Source organism: Dasypus novemcinctus, chromosome 24, assembly GCF_030445035.2.
Source record: "Dasypus novemcinctus isolate mDasNov1 chromosome 24, mDasNov1.1.hap2, whole genome shotgun sequence".
Lineage (NCBI taxonomy): Eukaryota > Metazoa > Chordata > Mammalia > Cingulata > Dasypodidae > Dasypus > Dasypus novemcinctus.
In genome coordinates this window covers 35,791,416-35,813,500 of record NC_080696.1, presented here as the reverse complement: position 1 = coordinate 35,813,500, position 22,085 = coordinate 35,791,416, and the positions used below count along the sequence as shown (strand labels likewise).

Genomic DNA, 22,085 nt, shown 5'->3' with positions numbered 1-22,085 from the left:
ACATGGAACATCCTGGGCTCAGTTCTCTGTGCCTCCTGGAAAAAAAAAAAAAAAAAACGAAAAAACCTACTTAGGGAAGCCAATGTGGTTCAGTGGTTGAGTGCTGGCTTCCCATATATGAGGTCCCACGTTCAATTCAGGCCTCAGTACATTTAAAAAAATAATTTTTTTGGAAAAATAAGGGTCCCAAAATAGTCAAAAACATTTGGAAAAAGATTAACAAAATTGTGGGACTCACTTTCCAATTTTAAAAGGCTACAGTCATCAAAACAGTGGGATAACGGCACAAGGACAGATATATAAATCAGTGGAATCAAATTAAGAGTTCAGAAATGAACACTCACATCAATCATCAATTGATTTTCTTAAACTTTTTATTTTGAAATAATCTCAAATGTAAGGGGCAGTTGCAAAAATAATATAAACCCCATACAGAGAACTCTGACATACTTATACCCACCTAGATACTCATATCCACCAAGTCTAACATTTTGCCACCTTCGCGAAATCATTCTATTTATTTTTTGAACATTAGTACCATTGCATACATCATACTCCTTTAAACACAAAATACATCCATGCACATTTCCTTCAATCAAGGATAGTCACTTATGTAATCACCTTAAGTGCACTTTTCAAGATCAAGAAATTTTAAAATGACATAAAGCTTACATTTTATATTCCAGTTTTTCTATGTCTATTACTAATAATGTCCTTTTGAGACTTTTCTTCTCCATTCTTAGCTTCTGTCCTATATCATGTATTACATTTAATTGTCATTATTCCTTTTCTTTTTTTCTCTCTCCCCTTCCCCCCCCTGCCCCAGTTGTCTGCTCTCTGTGTCCTTTCACTGTGTGTTCTTCTGTGATCACTTCTATCCTTATCAGCGGCACCGGGAATCTGTGTTTCTTTTTGTTGCGTCACCTTGTGTCAGCTCTCTGTGTGTATGGTGCCATTCTTGGGCACGTGGCACTTTCATTGGCACTGGGCGGCTCTCCTTACGGGGCGCACTCCTTGTGTGTGGGGCTCCCCTATGTGGGAGACACCCCTGTGTGGCACGGCATTCCTTGCGCGCATCAGCACTGCACATGGGCCAGCTCACCACAGGTCAAGGAGGCCAGGTGTTTGAACCTTGGACCTCCCATGTGGTAAGCGGATGCCCTATCCATTGGACCAAATCCTCTTTTCTGTCACTATTTCTTGAGTCTCTCTTTTTTAATTGTGAAAACAAATTTACACATTCAGTGGGATTAATCACATTCATTATCACTTTCCCTTCCCCCTACAGAAACCCTAAACTCATTTTGTATTAACTCTCCATTATCCCTCTCCCCTCCCCCAATAGCCTGTACTCTACTTTTTTTCTCTGTCAGTTTACGTATGCTCTGATATTTTCTTTGTGGTTTCCAGAGTTAAATTTACAGCAATCTCATATTTTTTTAAAGATTCATTTAAACATACCCCCTCGCCCCCTGTTGTTTGCTTGAGCTCGTTGACTGCTCTGTGTCTGCTCCTCTTCTCTTTAGAAGACACTGGGAACCAAACCTGGGACCTCCCGTGTGGCAGAGGGGTACTCAATCACTTGAGCCACCTCCATTACCTGATTTGTTGTGTCTCTCACTGTGTTTTCCTCTTTTTGTCTCCTTGTTGCATGATCTTGTTGTGTCACCTCACCGCACCAGTTCACTGTCTTGCTTGTCTTTTCCAGGAGGCACCAGGACCTTCCATGTGGTAAACAGGAGCTTAACTGCTTGAGTCACATCTGCTTCCCTCTCATGTTTGATGTCAACTTAACAACTTCAATAGCATACACAAACTATGTTCCCATACCTATCTGCCCACCTTTATGTAGTACTTGCCCAAAAGTATTAATACATATTATACATTATGTGCCTAAAACCATTAATTTATTATTACATTTTATGCATTTGCCTTTTAGCTCCTGTAGGAAATAAGAAGTGGAGTTACAAATCAAAAATACAATAGTATGGATATTTATATTTACCCCCACCATAATCCTTGGTAAAGATAAGATCTTTATCTCTTCATGTGGCTTCAGTCAATTGTCTAGTGTCCTTTCCTTTCAAACTGCAGAACTCCCTTTAACGACTCTTGTGAACTGAACTAGTGGTGGTCCCTAAGCGTTTGTTTACTTGTGACTATCTTAATTCCAACTTCATTTCTGAAAAACAGTTTTGTCACATACAGAATTCTTGGTTGGCAAATTTTTGCTTCCAGTATTTTAAATATGTCATCCCACTGCCTTCTTGCCTCCAAGATTTCCAATGAGAAGTCAACACTTAATCTTATTGAAGCTCCCTGGTATGTGACCTGTTGCTTCTCCCTTGTGACTTTCAGAATTCTCTATCTTTGGCATCTGGCAACTTGATTATAACATGGAATGGTATGGGTCTACTGGGGATTAACCCATTGGAAGTTCATTGATATTCCTTGATGTACATATTCAAGTCTTACGTTAAATTTGGGAAGTTTTCAGCTCTTATTTTTAAATATTTTCTCTGTCCCTTTCTTTCTTCTCCTGGAACTCCCACAGGGTATATATTGTTTTGTTTGATGGTGTTCCACAGCTTCCTCAGGCTTTCTTCACTTTTCTTTATTCTTTCCTCTTTCTGCTCCTCAGACTTGATTATTTCAATTGCCTTATTCCTTTAGTTCATCAATTCTTTCTTCTGCCAGCTCCAATCGAGGAAATTCTTCTCCAGGAAATTGTTAATTTGTGACTGGGGTCTTCAGCTCTGTTTCCTTTTCATAATTTCCATCTCTCTTTAGATATTCTCTTTGTGTTCATGTATTGTTTTCCTGATTTCCTTTCATTCTTTGTTTTCATTTAGCCCTTCGCGCATACTTAAGACCATTTTTTTAAAAGCCTTTGTCTGAAAGGTCCCAGGTCTGATACTATCATTGGAGGCTTCTAATGCTTATCTCCTTTGCTTGAACCATCATTTCCTGTTTCCTGGTATGTGTTTTAGTTATTTTGTCAAAACCTGGACATTCTGATATTTTAGTGTGTTACTGCTGGAATTTAGACTCTGAGACATCTGTTCCTTAAGCTTCAATCCAACTAGTCTTATGACAGAGCTTTCCTTGACTCCAGAAGCTAACAAACAAAAGAAGGAGGAAAACAAGAAAACATCTTTTCCAATCTTTGCAGACTGACCTGTGCCAGTGCTCTCCCCTTCAGGGCTTATCCATACATTGAATATGAAGAATAGCTCTAGGCCAAAGCCAATTGGCCACCTTGATCCTTTGCACATTTATCTCGTTAGGCAAGTACATGTGGCCCTAGGAATGCCCTGGATTACCCTGATACTAATCCCTAGATAATACTTTCTTCAGAGTTCTGGGCACTGTACTTTTTGTCTTATAGTCAGATTTCCACACACTACACTCTATGCCTAGCCCCATGTATCATGATTTTACACATCTCCCAGCTTTCCATAAGGGAGGCTTGGTGAGCAGCCTTCTATATTCAGACCAAGTTCTGGGACAGTGAATTCCTCAGGCCATGACCAGACAGATTGGCCAGACATACAAGCTCCCAATATACACAAGAGGGTTACTCTGCTCCCTCCAAATACAGGACCAGGGATTGTCACTGAGAGCACAGGCTGGCTCCGAGCTGAACCTGTGAGGAGATGGGGAAGGGACAGTCAGGGTGCCACAAGATCCTATTGACCTTTCTTTTTTTACCTATTGCCTTTAAACAGCATTTTCCTTGATTCAGTGCTCACCCTGTTAATGCAATACTTTAACAGTTTTCTGGAGCTTTAGGAAAGATGTCTTTGTTAGTCCATGCCCTCAAAATTCTGTAGGGGCATGGAGCCTTGAAGCATCTCCCATTCTGATGGAGGTATGGCTCACAACTGATTTTTAACAAGGATGCTAAGTTCACTCAATTGGGAAAGCATAATCTCTTCAACAAATGGTGTGGGGGAAACTCAATGTCCATATGCAAAATAATGATGGTGTACCCCTACCACAAACCATTAAAAAAAACAAACTCAAAATGGATCAAAAACCTAAACATAAGAACAAGAATTATAAAAATCTTAGAAGAAAACGCAGGAAAGCATCTTCATTTTTTTTGTTAGGCAATGGTTTCTTAGACTTTACACCCAAAGCACAACAACAACAAAAGATAAATGGGACATAATCAAAATTAAAAACTTTCGCTCACTAAAGGACTTTATCATTAAAGTAAAAGGACAGCCAACACAAAAGGAGAAAATAATTGGAAACCAAATATCCAATAAGAATTTAATATCCAGAATATATAAAGAAATTTCCTCACCTCAACAAGAAAAAAACAATCCAATTTAAAAATGGGCAAAAGACCCAAATAGACATTTATCCAAAGAAGGAACACAAATGGCCAAAAACCACGTGAAAAGATGCTCAACATCATTAGCCATTAGGGAAATGCAAATCAAAACCACAATGAGGGAAGCAGACTTGACTCAACTGATAGAGCATCCGCCTACCACATAGGAAGTCCAGGGTTCAAACCCAGGGCCCCCTGGCCCATGTGGTGAGCTGGCCCACGCGCAGTGCTAATGTGTGCAAGGAGTGCTGTGCCACACAGGGGTGTCCCCTGCATAGGGGAGCCCCACGTGCAAGGAGTGCGCCCTGTAAGGAGAGCCGCCCAGTGCAAAAAAAGCGCAGCCTGCCCAGGAGTGGTGCCCCACACATGGAGAGCAGACGCAACAAGATGATGCAAAAAAAAAAAAAAAAAGAGGGGGGACACAGTTTCCCAGTGCTGCCAACAAGAATACAAGCGACACAGAGAGCAGACAACGGCTGGTGGGGGGTAGGGGAGAGAAGAGAAATAAATAAAAAATAAATCTCAAGAAAAAAAAACACCCACAATGAGATACCATTTCACACCCATTAGCGTGTCTATTAAAGGGAAGTGAAAGTGGCTCAGGCAACTGGGCTCCTATCTACCACATGGGAGGTTGCTCATTCAGATCCCAGTGGTTCCTAAAGAAGACAGGCACAACCGGCAGAAGTGGCAAACTGACACAACAGGAGACACAAGAAGTAAAAACATAATGAGAGTCACAACAAAGCAGGGAGCAAGGTTCCCGGTCTCTCCTAAAGGAGACAGCAAGCTGATGCAACGGGCAGGCATGACGAGTTGACGCAACAAGATGACACAACAAGAGATGGAAGGAAGGAAAACATAATGAGAGACACAACAAAGCAGGGAGCAGAGGTAGCTCAAGTAATTAGGCACCACCTTCCCACATCAAAGGTCCTGGGTTTGGCTCCCAGTGCCACCTGAGAAACAAGGAAGACAGACACAGCAAGCGAAAAACAACAAAGGGGGAAGGGGATGTGGCTCAGGTGACTGAGTTCCTGCCTACCACATGGGGAAGTCCAGGTTTGGTTCTGATATCTCCTGGAGAAGATGTACAAGACAATGGCTGATGTGTCAGGCTGGGGCAGCAAGCTGACATGACAAGATGATACAACAAAGAGACAGTGAGGAAACACAAAGAGAGATGCAACAAAGCAGGGAGCAGAGGTGGCTCAGGAGATTAGCACCTCTCTTCCACATGGGAGGTCCCCATTCAGGTCCCAGTGCCTCCTAGAAAAAGATGACCAGCACATAACAAATAGACACAGCAAATGCAAATGACAAGGGGGCAGGGAGAGATAAATACATAAAATATTTTAAAAAACAACAAGGAGGTGGGGAGAAATAAATAAATATATCTTAAAAAAAGGGGGAGGGGGGGAGTGGATGTGGCTCGAGTGATGGGCTTCCGCCTACCATATGGGAGAACCCAGGTTCGATCCCTGGGGCCTACTGGTGAAAAAGAGAAAGCATGCCTGCACAGCGAGCCAGTGCCCACACAAGGTGAATCATGCAGCAAGATGATGACACAACAAAAGATGATGAAGGGGAGAGTTAAGGTGAACTGCAGCAGAAACCAGGAACTAAGATGGCCCAGCTGACAGGTAAACTCTCTCCACATGGTGAATCATAGAGGAGAAAAAATGAGAAGACAAAAAAGAGAAACAGATACAGACACACAGTGAATGGACACAGACAGCAAAAACAGCAGGGTGGGGGGAGGGGGAAGGTAAGGGGGTGGGAATAAAATAAATCTTTAAAAAAAAGAATGGCTATTAAAAAGAATAAAAGGGAAAACAACAAATGTTGGAAAGGATGTAGAGACACAGAAACACTCATTCATTGTTGGTGGAAATGTAAAATGGTACAGCTGCTGTGAAAGACAGTTTGGTAGTTCCTCTGAAAGTTAAGTAAAAGTAAAGGGTTACCAGATGACCCAGCAATCTATTAGGTATATACACAAAAGAATTGAAAGCATGGACTCAAGCAGATACTTGCTCATTGATGGTCACAGCAGCATTATTCAAAATCGCCAAAAGATAGAAGCAACCCAAATGCCCAACAATGAATGGATATACAAAATGTGGTATATGCACACAATGGAATACTATTAATCCCTAAAAAGGAATGAAGTTCTAATACATGCAACAAAACAGCATGAATGACCCTTGAAGACATCATGTTGAGTGAAATAAACTAGAAACAAAAGGACTTGGGAAGTGGATGTGGCTCAAGCAACTGGGCTCCCGCCTACCACATGGGAGGTCCCTGGTTTGGTTTTCGGTGTCTCCTAAAGAAGATAGTGAGCTGGCCTGACAAGTAGGTGTGGCAAGCTGACTCAACAAGATAACCTAACAAGAGACACAAGAAGAAAAGCGTAATGACTCCCTCCCACATCGGAGGTCTTGGGTTCGGTTGCCAGTGCCTCCTAAAGAAACAAGGAAGACAAACAGACACAGCAAGTACAAACAACAAGGGGTGGGGAAAATAAATAAATCTTTTTTTAAAAAGAAAGGACAAATATTGTATGATCTTACTGATATGCAATAATTAGAAGAGAATAAGCAAACTCATAGAGTCAGATAAGCAAAGTATGATAGGGTGGGTTAGATGAAAAATACACCAAATATAAGATATGGACTACATGTAGTAGTAAGATATTGATGATAATCATAATTTGTAAATGTCTCACAACAACAATGCAAGGTGCTGGTGGTGGGTTGATGTACAGGACCCCAGTATGATGTTACACATGTTTGTATTTTAAGTTCACAACTTTTACTATACGCTTATTGTTTATGAGCCCACTTACAGAAGCTAATTTCATAATGACAGACAATAGATCACTTATTACCAATAGCCAAAGGGAAGAAGCTGGTAGGGATGGGAGAGGGAGTTATTGCTTAATGGGTAAAGGCTTTTTGTTTGATGTGATGGAAAAAAAAGTTGGAATAATGGATAATAGTGAAGTACAATACTATGAATTAATTAATACTACTGAATTGTATACTTGAAAGTGATTAACATGGGAAATTTTGAGTTGTGTATTTGTTACTACAATAAAAATCAGTCAACTAATCTAAACCCCTTTTCCTATTCCATTTTGTTTTTGCAGTGCCTGGCATGACAGAATGAACAAAAAAACATATTTCTCTTCAGTCAGGGCACTAAAGGTCAATGTTCATGAGTACCAAAAAGAAAAACTAAAAACATGCACACACTTCAAGACAATTATATCTCCAGCAATATTGTACCTACAATCAGTCCCAACTTGTACTAGTTCAAAATTTTGAATAAAAGCACACTTAATCTGGTGTCAAAAGACCCATTTTTGAATCTCCAGTCTTCCCCTCCCTTTTTTAAAAAAGATTTATTTTTTATTTATTTCTCTCCTCTTCCCCTCCCTCTCTCCCCCCAGTTGTCTGCTCTCTGTGTCCATTTGCTGTGTGTTCTTCTGTGATCGCTTCTATCATTATCAGCGGCACCAGGAATCTTTGTTTCTTTTTTGTTGTGTCATCTTGTTGTGTCAGCTCTCCGTGTGTGCGGTGCCATTCCTGGGCAGGCTGCATTTTCTTTCGCGCTGGGCGGCTCCCCTTACGGGGTACGCTCCTTGCGCGTGGGGCTCCCCTATGCCAGGGACACCCCTGCGTGGCACGGCACTCCTTGAGCGCATCAGCACTGCGCATGGGCCAGCTCCACATGGGTCAAGGAGGCCCGGGGTTTGAACCAAGGACTTCCCATGTGGCAGGCAGACGCCCTATCCATTTGGCCAAATCTGCTTCCCTCTTCCCTTTCCTGACCTCCTTAACATTCCGCTTCCATACTGCATAAAATGAGGGGGCAGGTTAAAAAGCTCTCAAAACACTAAAAATCATAACCTCTTCAAAATGAAGAATGGCTGCCTGGGGCTTTTCAAATTCTAGGACCTTTTTAAAATCCAAATTGCAAAACAAAAAAAAAGGAAAAGAAGAAAAGCAAAAAGATATTTCCCCACTACAAATGGCCCTATGTTCCATAATTATGTGTGATAAAAGCTCCATGTAGCTAAGCTTAAAATACTGAAACTGTTACTTTTTAAATGTCAGTATTATTAAATAATTTAGTATGATTTTACTTTAAGACTGGGTTGCATGGCTAAACACTCAGCAGTCACAAGATACTAGTTCACACATTTGCAATGTTACGGTACCCTAGGCACCTGCCATTTTAAAAGTATATTTTTATAAAAAAGATATTAGTAAATTATCCTTCACCCCTTGATAGGCTGTTTACTTGTAAAGGCTGCTAGAATTAGATTTTCTTCACTGGATCCCCAAAAAGATGCAAAACAACTTATTTTCACAGATGGAACACAGATAGGTACAGGGACTCTGTTAAGGTTACAAGAAAATTCATGAGGAGCCAGTAACAGCTTATAACTGTTCTTACAATTTTGATTTAGAGCTTTAAATCTGGTACTTAAATTACCTGTTTGAGAATACAACCTTGATTTTCAACAATAACTAAAATGTAACACTTTATCTGTTTACTGATAAAGGAAGAAAGAAGTCTAAGAAACCAACTGCCCTGTGGTATTTATTCTAACAAATAAACTGAAACAACCATTTGTACAAACACAGAGGGGTGAAAATGCAAAACTAAAGGATTTAACTACTTCTGGTTCCCACAAAACATATCATTTTAAACTAGGCAGGCCCCTTTTCCTGAAATATTACCCATCCCTGATTAAACCTAATAGCCCAAAAAGCAAATGACAGAAATTTCTGTGTCCCCCACCTCCACCCTGGGAGCCTACTTGCCATGGTTTACTTGAACATTCATGGGTGTGTATGAAAAATTTAAAGCAGTGTCTAAAATTTTCCATAAAAGCCCATCTGAAGTCTAAAAGTCTTACTATTTAGAAAAAGATTCATCTCCAGACATGTAAAAGATCTATTATTTCACTTATGACATCCTGGTTTTTCTACATTTAATATTTAGGTAGGAGGTGGTGAAAGGGAGAGAAAGAGAATGTAATTAGTTTTGCTTGTAAAACGTTCATCACAGTTGTAGTGCCAACTGAGCTATATAGCCTATTGGGGGTCTAATAGATTTCAGGGTATTATAGTTTGAGTAATAGAGGTGGGGGCTGCGGAGGAAATCAATAAATGGCTACTACTTCTTTGCACAGACCCATATGGAAGTAATCAAGCGAAAGGGTGGCAGCTGGGGCCAGTAACAGTCACCTGCAGTTGAGGGACATGGGGGTTTCAGATGGGTTTTTAATGCTAATTTCCTACAGAAACAATGAGCTAGAAAGAGTAGAGTAACAGACGAGGCCGGATGAAGAGAGACCAGCCAGAACAATGGCTGCACCTGGTGCTGGGAGCAGAGGGACAGAGCAGGCACGCGCCCGCCGGCAGCAGAGGGCACATCTGTCACCCTCAAAGTGGCCCATCCCCCAGATCTTTTAGCAAGGCAAGTAATGCAAGGTTCCTAAACATTAACAGCTTGCCACAAAGCAACAGGTTTGAGTTTTTAAGGCTGCTGCATTCTGTACATACATCCTTCCCTCCTAAGAATTAGTTAAGGCAGAGTTGGTGCCCATTCAGTATGAGGAGAGACATAATGAAATTATGCAAAAAACACATTTTAACTCTTTTAGTTATTCTGACTTTGATTGGGGGGGTAGCAGCTGAGAAAAACCACATGGAAAGTAATTTTTTTGAGTTCTTCATTCATCAAAAATCATGGCAGTTACTTTCTAATTGGATCCTTATAACCCACAATAATAAGCTGTTTTTACTCCCATTTAACAGGTCAGAAAACTGGATTTTAGAGGAGAGGGTTAAATTTGCTCATGGTTACACAACCTAATGCCAGGACTACACAGAGTCTTTTTCACTGCCTTTTTTCCCACCTGTCATAACTACCACAACTAAATGAAAATACATATTCCATTCACGTTAGAGCTCCAGTTATGAGAAGCAACTGCAGAAAAATGTACACACATATTCAGTACAGAATTGCACTCCATCTTGTTAGGCATCTCTAACAAACTGCTCACAGCTAAATGATAACAGGATTTCCACTAGTTGTTTTAACAAAGCACAAAGCTTTTGGCATGCTTTATAAAAGCAAACCCATATGCATTTTAAGTTTCCAGCATAAATCTGTGTTACCACAGATCTATCAGCCAGTGAGAATATAAAAACCAGTTATAATCAGTTGTTTTTCTCCAAGACACAGCTACCACTAATTCCTATATTTACTGACTTGAACTTGGAGGGAAAATTAAATAACCTATACAACCATCAGAACCTTTTAAATTAGAGCTTCTTATTACAAATCAAAAGTTAAAAGGGAGGGGTAGGAGTATGTATATATTTAGATTAGTGTCTCAGAAGGAAGCAATTACTCTTGGATTTGGAAAGAAAGCAACAAAAACTTCATAAAAATTAACACTGTGTAACTATGCATTTGGAAAAGGAAAAAAAAAAAAGTCTGGTTGACCAAAGGCGTGAGGTCTAATGGAAAGGGAACCTCTCCATCCACCCACTATGCTCCTTCCAAACACAAGGGGCCCAAGTTCTTCCTTAAGTCCTAGTCAAATGCCACTCCTCATAAAGTTTCTCTGGATCCCCTCTGTTGACAGCAATGTTCAAGATTTATCCATTTTTGCCTCATTTTCTCTTGTTGCTTTTACAGTTTCTTCCAGTATCCAGCCATATGCAAAGAAAAGAGTATGGGTTTGGAATGGATTTGAGTTATTAAACAATGTGGATTCTGGGCATTTTGCTTCCTGGTAGCTTTCGGGTGCTGGTTAGTAGACACTGGGAGGGTAGAAAAGCAGAAAAATGTACATCTCCTTGCTGCTCCGAAGTAGAGTATTAGATTTTCCCTGAATCGAGTCGTAAGAAGCTTACTCCCTGGAAAGGTTAAGCTGAATCATCATTCATACCTTTGTTCAATTTGCTTTAACCAGCACTATCTATCTGGGATTGGCCTTGTTTGTTTAGGCTCTAATGGAGGACTTCAGGCCAGTTAAGGAAGTTAGATGCTTGGGGGAAAGAAAATCTGCAAGTGATCTTGGATTAAATCACTTTACCTCTCTGGCCTTCAGTTTTCTCACAGTAAAAACATCTGGGGCAAGACTTAACCATCTCATAGTTCATCCCACATACCCCCACCACCTACCCCTCAGAAAAAGATATGTCCATTTTTGTACATTCTTACACATTTCATCTTCTCCATGAGACTTCTTCACCTTTTTAATCTCTTATCAAATACAGGTGTCAATCAAAAATTTTTTGTAAAGTGAATGTCCTGGAAACTCAGAACACAATTCAGCTTAGCCACCAACCAGGGTATTAAATTCTGGGCCAAACAGATCTTTACTACCCCTTTACCTTCTCTCAGTTCTCCTTATTGGGAAAATAATGAATTTGACTAGATTATCTTAAAATCCTTTCCAATCCTAATATTTTCCACAGGTCATCACTGGGGACTTATGAACACTTCTAGCACTGAGAAGTCTTAAAATAACTTTCAATGAACTGACCCACCCAATCTTTCAGATCCACTTGAAATCTTCCAGTTATGTATTAAAAAATGTTCATTCAAACTCAAAAGCATTCTGTTTCAAAGATGAAAATTTAAATGTCATTATCCTCATCTCCAATTTATTGATATTTTCACATTATAAACTTTCGGTCCAAAATGGCTCCTTGCTACAAAGAAATCTTTGGTTGGGCCATACCCAGAAGAAAATTTAGGAAAGTTTCCTCTTTACACAGTAGTAAATAAAGCCTCTCAGAATGTTTTCACAGTCTTCTAAGAATACGATGATTTTCTTCCAATATTCAATTCAAAGAAACTTTATTACCTCAGTAACAAGCACTACTCTCTTAAAATTGTCTGGTCTTAGTAGTTAATGAATCACTTTTACTAGCCATCAATGGATCTTCATTTATTAAAATGCACATTTCTCATTTTTACTGTCTTTTGTAACTCTAAAGTCAAATGTTTTGTTACTACAGATGTACAGCAGAATAGAAACCCTTTTCTTAGTAGGTCTTCACAGTAAACCTCAGCCTACACTACTTCAGCAGTAAGCCCTTTTCTCCGCATTCGTCTCTAGAAGCATGTCTCCTGGGGTGTGCAATATAAAGTGCTCACTGAAGGAGCACCAAGTAAATGGAACATAAACATATATCCTCTCAAATATTCAGACAGTACCCAAAGATGTTAACTGCCCACTGCACTTACCAAAACCAAAATCCCAAAAATTCTTACTAACTCATTTAGTCAATTTGACTTAAGAGAAAACTTGTAAAAGGTCTATTTAAAAATTCCTTCCTAATACATCCAAATACCCAAGAAATAAGACTACAAAGGTAAAGAAAAATTGACTAGTACTGTACTATCTTCTTAAGATAATTACCTAACTGAAGAACCTTAAGGAATAAAAGTATTTTTAAAAGTTTGAGAACAAGTAAAATTTTCAAGAAAGAAACTGCTAATTATTGTCACTAAGCACTACAATTCAAAACCTCACTCCCGCTTGATGATTGTTTTGAGGCTCTTCTGTTATTGTATAGTCTCAAAAAGCTCATTTGCATTACAATACTTAGAATACTTTCCAAACCATATGTAATCTTAGCAAAGATAAAACATTTATAACAGATACAGATGATCTGGAAGGTGGGTGCAGTGAGGATGGATACCTTAAAAACCTACAGCTGGAGACAAGACCCATTCTTAGTCCAAGAGTTGAAGGAAAAACCATAAACGTTTAGGAACACAACGCAGCAGAAAAATGAACATCTAGAAACTTCTGAAACTAATTTCTGTGCCTTCTAAGTGCCAGACAAATATTTGCAGTAATGAGATGAAGCAGGAATTACTCAAAATAGAGGCTCAAAGAGAGTAAATAGCTTGCTTGAGATCAGAGAACTAGTGAAAAATGGCTACAGTATATGTAACTCCCAAACCCATGCATTTCCCTTTAGGTAACTGGATTTGGTATGGATTTGGAGCCCACAAAAATATGAATACATTGTACAGAAATAGCAAAAAGCTAAAATATGCATCACACACTAACAAAGACTATAGAATACAGTAGCTGTAAACATATGAATTTATTGCATCACAAAACCATCCCAAACTCACAGTTCAAATCAGATGTGTTGACATTACTTGTTTACTTTGTACTTGGTTTATTTTGTAAACAGAAGGAAACAGCATAGGGGCAAAATATAATAAAAAAGAGCTACAATCTCTTTTAGTTGTAATTTGCTTGAATATACTGAAATAAAATGTGGCAATAGGAAAGAGTATTTTTTTATGAGCCATCTAACAATAGCCTATTTGTATTATGCATACTAAAGAAAAAAAATTTCCCTCACAGAAGGACTCAATAAGAAACATTTTATAGAAATATTTGTGGGATTATTTTTTTCAAGCTGTAGAATCCATACATTACATCTAATTATTAACTGAAGTTACCATTCAAAAAAGCATGGCATTCAAATATAAAGGGGCACTTGTAAACGAGATAGAAATATGAACAAAATGAAGCTTCAAATAAAAACTGAGTAGTTAAAGGCTGAACTCATATCAAATATCAAGTAACAGTCACATCATTATAATCTGAGACAAGAGCTTTGAAAGGCAGAATTGCCCACTTTAGCACCCCTCCCCAAACTAAATTAAAATGTACTTACCCCAAATACCCAGAATATAATAATCCAGATAATTAATATACCAAATTTATTTGAAATAGATATTAAAATGCTCCTCTTTTTCTCTTCCTAATCTTCAAAGCCCAATCTGAGACCAGCCTTCCTCCTCCTTTCATTAGCTGGACATGTGTCAGCTCTCTCACATCTGCGATTTCTCACTGACTAGAGCTGCCTGTCCCATTCCAGGGAAACACAGATGGATCCCAGATGGGAAGGTCCTGCCAAACAGACCAGCTCTTCACCTTGCCAGAATCCCCAGATACAGTCTCTCTGTCTCTTTTTCTTCCTCCTTCCCGCTCTCTCTCCCTCTCTCTCCTCTCTGCTATCCTTCCAACCCTCCCTGTTACCAGGGCTCTGTGCCAGCTGATGTCACTAAGTACACACCTCCCAATGGCTCCTGGCCAATCTGACATTAACTTGTTAAATACGTGTAATTTGTTTATGGCTGACAATAACAGCAAGGATATTGTGAAAAACCTATCTGTGCAAGTCCCTAGTGGAATAACATGTATAAACACACAGATTTATAAAAATGTGAACGTTCAAATATCTAACAATTACCATTTAAAGTCATATAGTCTGGTTTCTACTATTGTTTAACTGCTAATGTTCTTTGAGTCAATTTTTAAACCCTACATATGACAAATTCCTTCTTAAAATGAATTATTAAAAATCTGCTTTGAACTTGTGATTATATGAAAAATGTAAAGTTGCAAATTACTTTGGGGAGTATAAACAGAAATGTATGTAAATTATTCACAAGCTGCCTTCTCAGAACCAGGCTTGGTAGCACTGTGAAACTGGCACGTGATTAAAATAAGACAACACAGGCAACATGGTTCTGATGCTGTAGAGATTACACATGAAAAATGGTAACACAATGCAAAAATTGTTTTAAAATAAGAAGGTGAAGAATTACATGTTTAACATTAAAGGAACTGCTTATGTAAGTTTCAACAAAAACAGTCAAAATCGAGAACATTTTTAGAAATGTAATGATGAGAACTCAGGAAGGACTAAGTGCTCAGGGTCAGTATATTCCTTTATACCCTCAAAAGCACATAGTAGTGGGGAAGCGGACTTGGCCCAGTGGATAGTCATCCGTCTACCAGATGGGAGGCCCGCAGTTCAAACCCCCCGGCCTCCCTGGCCTGTGTGGAGCTGGCCCATGTGCAGTGCTGATGCGTGCAAGGAGTGCCGTGCCGTGCCATGCAGGAGTGCCCCCACGTAGGGGAGCTTCACGAGCAAGGGTTGCGCCCCGTAAGGAGAGCCGCCCAATGCAGAATAAAGTGCAGCCTGCCCAAGAATGGCGCTGCACACACAGAGAGCTGATACAAGATGATGCAACAAAGAGACACACAGATTCCTGTGTTGCTGACAACAGAAGCGGACAAAAGAACACCCAGCAAATGGACATAGAGAACAGACAACTGGGGCGGGGTGGGGAAAGGGGGAACAAATTTTTAAAAAGCAAAAAAAAACATAGTAGCAGGAGGTAGATGTGGCTCAAGTGATACCGCCTACCATATGGGAGGATCTGGGTTCTCTCCCTGGGGCCTCCTGGTGAAAAAAGAGAAAGTGTGCCCGTATGGTAAGCCAGTGCCCACATAAGTGCCCCTGCAAGCACCTGTATGGTGAGACAGTGCCCCACAAAGGTGAGTGATGCAGCTGATGCATCAAAGGAGAGAAAAGGGGAGAGTCAAAGTGAAGCCCAGCAGAAACCAGGAACTGAGGTGGCACAATTGACAGGGAACCTCTCTCCACATCAGAGGTCTGCAGGATAGAATCCCAGTGAATCCTAAAGGAGAGAAAATGAGAAGACAACAGACAGCAAAAACAGCAGGGTGAGAGGAGGGGAAATGGGGGGAATAAATAAATCTTTTAAAAAAGCACATAGTAGCTACTCAGCTCAACTTCTCTTAAACAATAATTGATCACTGAAAATTTATACTGTACTATCACCATTGGAGTAAACTGAGTGGAGAGTTCTCTGAACCTTCCAGGGCTTTTTTTTTTTTTGGCAATTTCCTGTGACCTAAATTAATTTTTATTTTTTTAAGTTAAAGGGGTGGGGGAAGAGGGTTGGCTGCTTCCTAGGTCACACTATATGGATACAGTCTGAACTAAATCTTCATGAAAACAAATTAGGACTCTAATCTTCCATATACACAAACAGGTATGGCTATAATTCTCTAGCCTCTGCTCTACCATACTTGGAATATCTGAACTCTGTAAACAATTTTTCTGTCATGGCAATTTTTGGCAAATAGGAAAAATACAATGTTTCTGTCAAGGGTAATTTACTGACTAGATTTCATGTCTTTAGTTCATTCCCAGTGGTGGTAATAATAGCAACAGCAGAAGGCTGAGTGCTTACCATGACTACATACTGTCAGAGACTGTCCTAATTCCTTGAATCTTCACAAAGAACTTATACTATAGGGCCTATAAGTATTATCATTATCTCAATGCTATAGCCAAAGTTATAAGGCACAGAGAGTTAAAGAAATTTTATTAACATGTATAGTGTTACAAGTTTATTAACACTTATTAGTTTGTTAAGTGCCAGCACCAGGAAATCAGGATCCACAGCCAGAACTCTTAACAACTATACTCTACTGTCTAGTAGAAAAAAGAATCAAAAGATGATACTCGCTGTCCTGTATCACACGTTCAGGAGGAAGCTAGTTACCATATCATGAAGACACCCAAGTAGCTCTAGGAAAAGGTTCACAAGATGAGGAACTGAGATCTATTGCTAACAGCCAGCATCAACTTGCTGGCTAAGTAAGTGAATCATCTTAATAGCAGGCATCAAATCAATACCATCCAGCTAAGCCATTTAAGTTTACTGTTGTTTTTTTTTAAAGATATACTTTATTTATGTATTTCTCCCCACCCCATGGATGTTTGCACATGCTGCGTCCATTTGTTGTGTGCTGGTCTTCTCTTTCTAGGAGGCACTGGGAACCAAATCTGGGACCTCCCATGTGGGAGGGAGGCGCCTAATCACCTGGGCCACCTCCAGTTCCTGTTTTGTTGCATCTCTCATTGTGTTTTCTCACTGTGACTCTTGGTTGCATCATCTCACTGCATCAACTTGTTGCATCAGTTCCCCGTGCCAGCCCATCGCACGGGCTCACAATCTTGCTCACCGTCTCTAGGAACACTGGGAACTGAACCCAGACCTCCCATGTGGCAGTTGGGAGCTCTGTCACCCAAGACACATGTGCTTCCCCCACTTAAGTATTTGAATCATAGAAACTGTGTGATATTATAAATATTTAATCTTGTTTTAAAAAAAGAAAAAAAGATGGTACTTTCACTCTAGTACCCAGATTATGAATTCTAAATACCATTTTCCACTAAAAGGAAGCAGAGCTCCTTCAAGAAATGGAAAGCTTCAGTTATTTAACAGTAAATATAAAAAACTTATTATCAAGACAATGCGGTGGGTAGCAGACATGGCTCAACTGATACAGTGTCCATCTACCATATGGAGGATCCGGGGTTTGATCCCCAGGGCCTCCTGGCCTGTGTGGTGAGCTGGCCATCAATGCAAGAAGTGCCATGCCATACAGGTGTGTCTCCCGCGTAGGGGAGCCTCACACACAAGGAGTGCACCCCACAAGAACTGCACTACACAAAAAAAGTGCAGTCCACCCAGGAGTGGCACCACACACATGGAGAGCTGATGGAGCAAGATGACACAACAAAAAAAGAGACACAGATTCCCAGAGATGCAGAGAATGCAAGCAGACACAGAACATACAGTGAGTCTAAGGACACAAGAGAGCAGACAATGGGGTGGAGGTGGGGGGGAGGGTGGAAGGGGAGAGAAATAAATAAAACATATCTTCAAAAAAAAAAAAAAAATCACTTTTACAGTATTCCTGCCAAATCCTATATCTAATCATAAGGAAACATCAGACAAACCCAAATGGGGATATCCTACAAAATAACTGGTCTGTACTTTTCAAAACTGTCAAGGTCAAGAAAGACTAGAAGGAAACAAAGAAAAAGCTGAAGAACTGTTCCAGAATAAGACCAAAGAGACATGACAGGGAGCAGATGTGACTCAAGCAGCTCAGGGCCTGCCTCTCACATGGGAGGTCCTGGGTTCAGTTCTTAGTGCCTCCTAAAGAAAATGAGCAGACAACAAGCAAAAAATACTGAAAAAACAATGAACTGTACTTTAAAAATGTGTGAATTATAAGGTATGTGAACTATATGTCAATAAAGTTATTTTAAAAAAAGAGAGAGAAAAGAGAAATGACAACTAAATAGATTGTGAGATTCTGGATTGGGGATTGGGGTGTGGGAGCTATGAAAGACAAATGATGAAATTTGAAACTGAACTGTGGATTAGGTAGTAATCCTAATTCAAAATTAAATTTCCTAATTTTTTTAACTGTACAGAAACAAAATGAGAATGTCTTTTATTTGTATAAAATATACATTGAAGTATTTAGTAGTAAAGGGACATGATATTTGTAAATTATTCTCCCAGTGGTTCAGAAAAAAATTATACATACATACCACACATACACAATGATGAAGCAAATGGGGCAAAATGTAAATAAGCAGTGAAGAGTTTATTTAATTATTCCTGCAACTTTTAAAATAAGTTTTCTATTGAATTAAAACAAAAACTTACCAAAAGAAAAAAATTTTTCCCATTGACAACAAAATAATTTGAAAATTCACCTAGCAATCCATAGCTTTCTAAAGAACATGCGCCTTCCCCATCCCCCCGCCCCAGCTGTCTGCTCTCTTTGTCCATTTTGCTGTGTATTCTTCTGTGTCCACTTATATTCTTGTCAGCAGCAGCGGGAATCTGTGTCTCTTTTTGTTATGTCATCTTGCTGCATCAGCTCTCCATGGGTGCGGTGCCATTCCTGGGCAGGCTGCACTTTTTTCGTGCTGGGCGGGGCTCTCCTTATGGGGTGCACTCCTTGCACGTAAGGTTCCCCTATGTGGGGGACACCCCTGTGTGGCACGGCACTCCTTGCATGCATCAGCTCTGTACACGGGCCAGCTTATCACATGGGTCAGGAGGCCCTGGGTTTGAACCTTGGACCTCCCATGTGGTAGGTGGATGCTATCCATTGAGCCAAATCCTATTCCCCTGCTTTCATACTCTTGATGATCATGAAATTATTATGTTCAGTCATGTAATGTTCATTTTATACCTATAATGGGCCAATGTTTAAAGTAATGTATTTAATGTACTCACACATTAAATATAAATTAATGACACACAAAAAAATGAGCCTAAAAATGAGCCTACAAATGTGCTTCAAGATCCAGACCTCTGAGTTGGATTCATCAGATCAAATCTCTCATATAGCACATAAAGATGACCCTAGACCTTTAAACAACAAGGCTAAAAAGAAAATAAATAAAACTAGACACTGATGCTTATAGTCAAATTGCTTTTGTGGGTAGTCTTTACTTTTAAAGAAGTGCTACAAAAATAACCTGACTCTTCCTTAATCTGTCATTTATAAACAAAACAAAATTATAGAGTATTTCAAGCAAGTAGTTGGTTATAGTTTGTCGGGGAGTGCATGTAGCTCAGTGGTTGAGTGCCTGCTTCCCATATATGAGATCCTAGTTCAATCTCTGGTACCTCCTTAAAAAAAAAAAAAATTGTCCTTTTTTGAAAATTTAACACATAAAATTTCAAATCTACATTTTAACCTATCCCAAAACCAAAATTGTTATTTTTAATACAAAAAAAATCATGTTTTTCTTAAAAGAATTGTAAACAAAAGTTCACATGTACTAATTTAACTAGAGAAAGTAAAAATAAAATTATATTTTAAGTTTAGTATTTGTTACGCAGAAAAAAACGAAACTATTCTAAAAAATCCTTAGGGATAGTTACACCTACTTTGGGCCAGACATTTTGCTAAGTGTTGGGGATTATCAGTGAACAAAATAGTCTCTATCCTCAAGATGCTTATATCTATTGGAGAGAAGACTAATCTAATTATCATGCAAATAAATGTATAATGCACAGTAAGTTCTATGAAGGAAAAAACACAAAATCACTAAGAGAACTAAGGTATTTCTGTATAAGGAATGATCTCTGATGAAGTGAAATTTACAAGCTGAGAGGTGAACTAGATTAAAAAAATAATAAGAGGAGAAGTATATTTCAAGCATTTCAGGCAGAGGGAAATATACAAACACTCAGATCAGAAGAGGCAAGGCTAGTGTGAAGAAGTGGAAAGAAGTCAGCATGACTAGATAGCATTAAACCTGTAGAATGAAAATGAAGTACAACTTATACTGATATAAAGACAGTGATCACCAGAGGTTCTGAGGGGAGGGAGAGTAAACAATAGTAGGTACAACATGGGTTATTTTTGAGACACTGGAATCATTCTGCATATTACAATGACGGATACCAGCCATTATACATTTTGTCAAAACCTATAAAACTGTGTGGTACTGAGTGTAAAACAAAATATAAACTAGAGACAATGGTTAGTAGCAATGCTTCAATGTGTTCATCGATTTAACAAATATATCACACTAATAAAGGATGTTTTTAACAGGAGAAAGCATGGGAGGAGTAGGAGGTGGAATATATGGGAATCCCCTATATTTTCGATGTAACATTTATGTAATCTAAAGCTCCTTTAAAAATTAAAAAAAAAAATTTTTTTTTTTAAACTGAGGTGAAGTGACAGGGTCAAACCACCAAAGCTTTGTTGGTAGAAGACTTCAGCTACTACCTAGATAATCTTGCAAACTCCTTCAAAGACAGAGGCTGTCTTATACACCATCAAATCCATGTTTGATACAGTACCTAAATAAATGTGCAGTAATTTTTTTAAGGAGGTACCAGGGAATGAACCTGAGATCTCATACATGCAAAGCAGGCACGTTTTCAACCACTGAGCTAAATACTCACTCCACTCAATAAATATTTCAAAGTTTGAAACACACACTTAAAAAAAAAAAGATGCATTTATTTATTTCTCTAACACCCCCCCACCCCCCCACCCCAGTTGTCTGTTCTTTGTGTCTATTTGCTGTGTCTCTTCTTTGTCTGTTTCTGTTGTTGTCAGTGGCATGGGAATCTGTGTTTCTTTTTGTTGTGTCATCTTGTTGTGTCAGCTCTCTGTGTGTGCGGCACCATTCCTGGGCAGGCTGCACTTTCTTTCGCGCTGGCCGGCTCTCCTTACGGGGCGCACTCCTCGCGTGTGGGCTCCCCTAAGTGGGGGATACCCCTGCGTGGCACAGCACTCCTTGTGCGTATCAGCACTGCGCGTGGGCCAGCTCCACACGGATCAAGGAGGCCCGTGGTTTGACCCACGGACCTCCCATGTGGTAGACGGTCACCCTAACCACTGTGCCAAGTCCACTTCCGTGAAACATACACTTGATCAGAAAATGGGAGTGTCTTGCTTTTCAGGTCATTTACAGCAGACAATTCAAGAAACCCTAATTTTCCCTCAGAACTCAGTAGAAAGAGTTTGGAATAGAAGTTCAGTTACACTAAGTGAATTATCTAAATCACGAGATCTTTGATCTATCAAATGAGATGAGAGGATAAGCATCATGTTATTTGATACCTCCTATTCTTTGTTTTTATCCTAAGTGATCCACATGACTCTCCAAGCAGTCTAGTAACAATATTAAGTCAAACAGGAGAAAATAAAACAGAGATTTGGGGCTCTCCAGAAACAAGATAATCTACCTAACTTTCCAATTTACATGACTGTGCATAGTATAGATTCCTGTTTTATTAGTTAATAAGCTCTTTATAATTATAATTTGCTGGTTATTTGCTTTATACACTTGTATTAAGAAGCTTAGAAGAAATTTACATGGCTTTAAAAAATACCAAACAATCAAACTTATAAGTGAGCTTGAAAGCTCGAAAATGAAAAACTATTCTCCTGATGTTTGAGTCATCAGCCTATTATGGGACACAAGTCAGAGCGCGGCAGCTTTGGATCACCATT

General features: G+C 39.4%; 1 protein-coding gene across 7 annotated transcripts in view; it reads right to left on the bottom strand.

Annotated features, from left to right (window-relative positions):
* The window catches only part of CBFA2T2 (CBFA2/RUNX1 partner transcriptional co-repressor 2), a 176,316-nt gene that overhangs the window by 82,746 nt on the left and 71,485 nt on the right, over nt 1-22,085 (bottom strand). The window contains exon 1 of one of the 7 annotated variants that reach the window (XM_071211639.1): nt 14,086-14,461. The exons of 5 other annotated variants lie outside the window; for them this stretch is intronic. The gene's annotated coding sequence lies outside the window, so the exon portion shown is untranslated. Of the gene's footprint in view, nt 1-14,085; nt 14,462-22,085 lie in introns of those variants that run through there. One more of the 7 variants, XM_071211640.1, reaches the window with a different exon arrangement.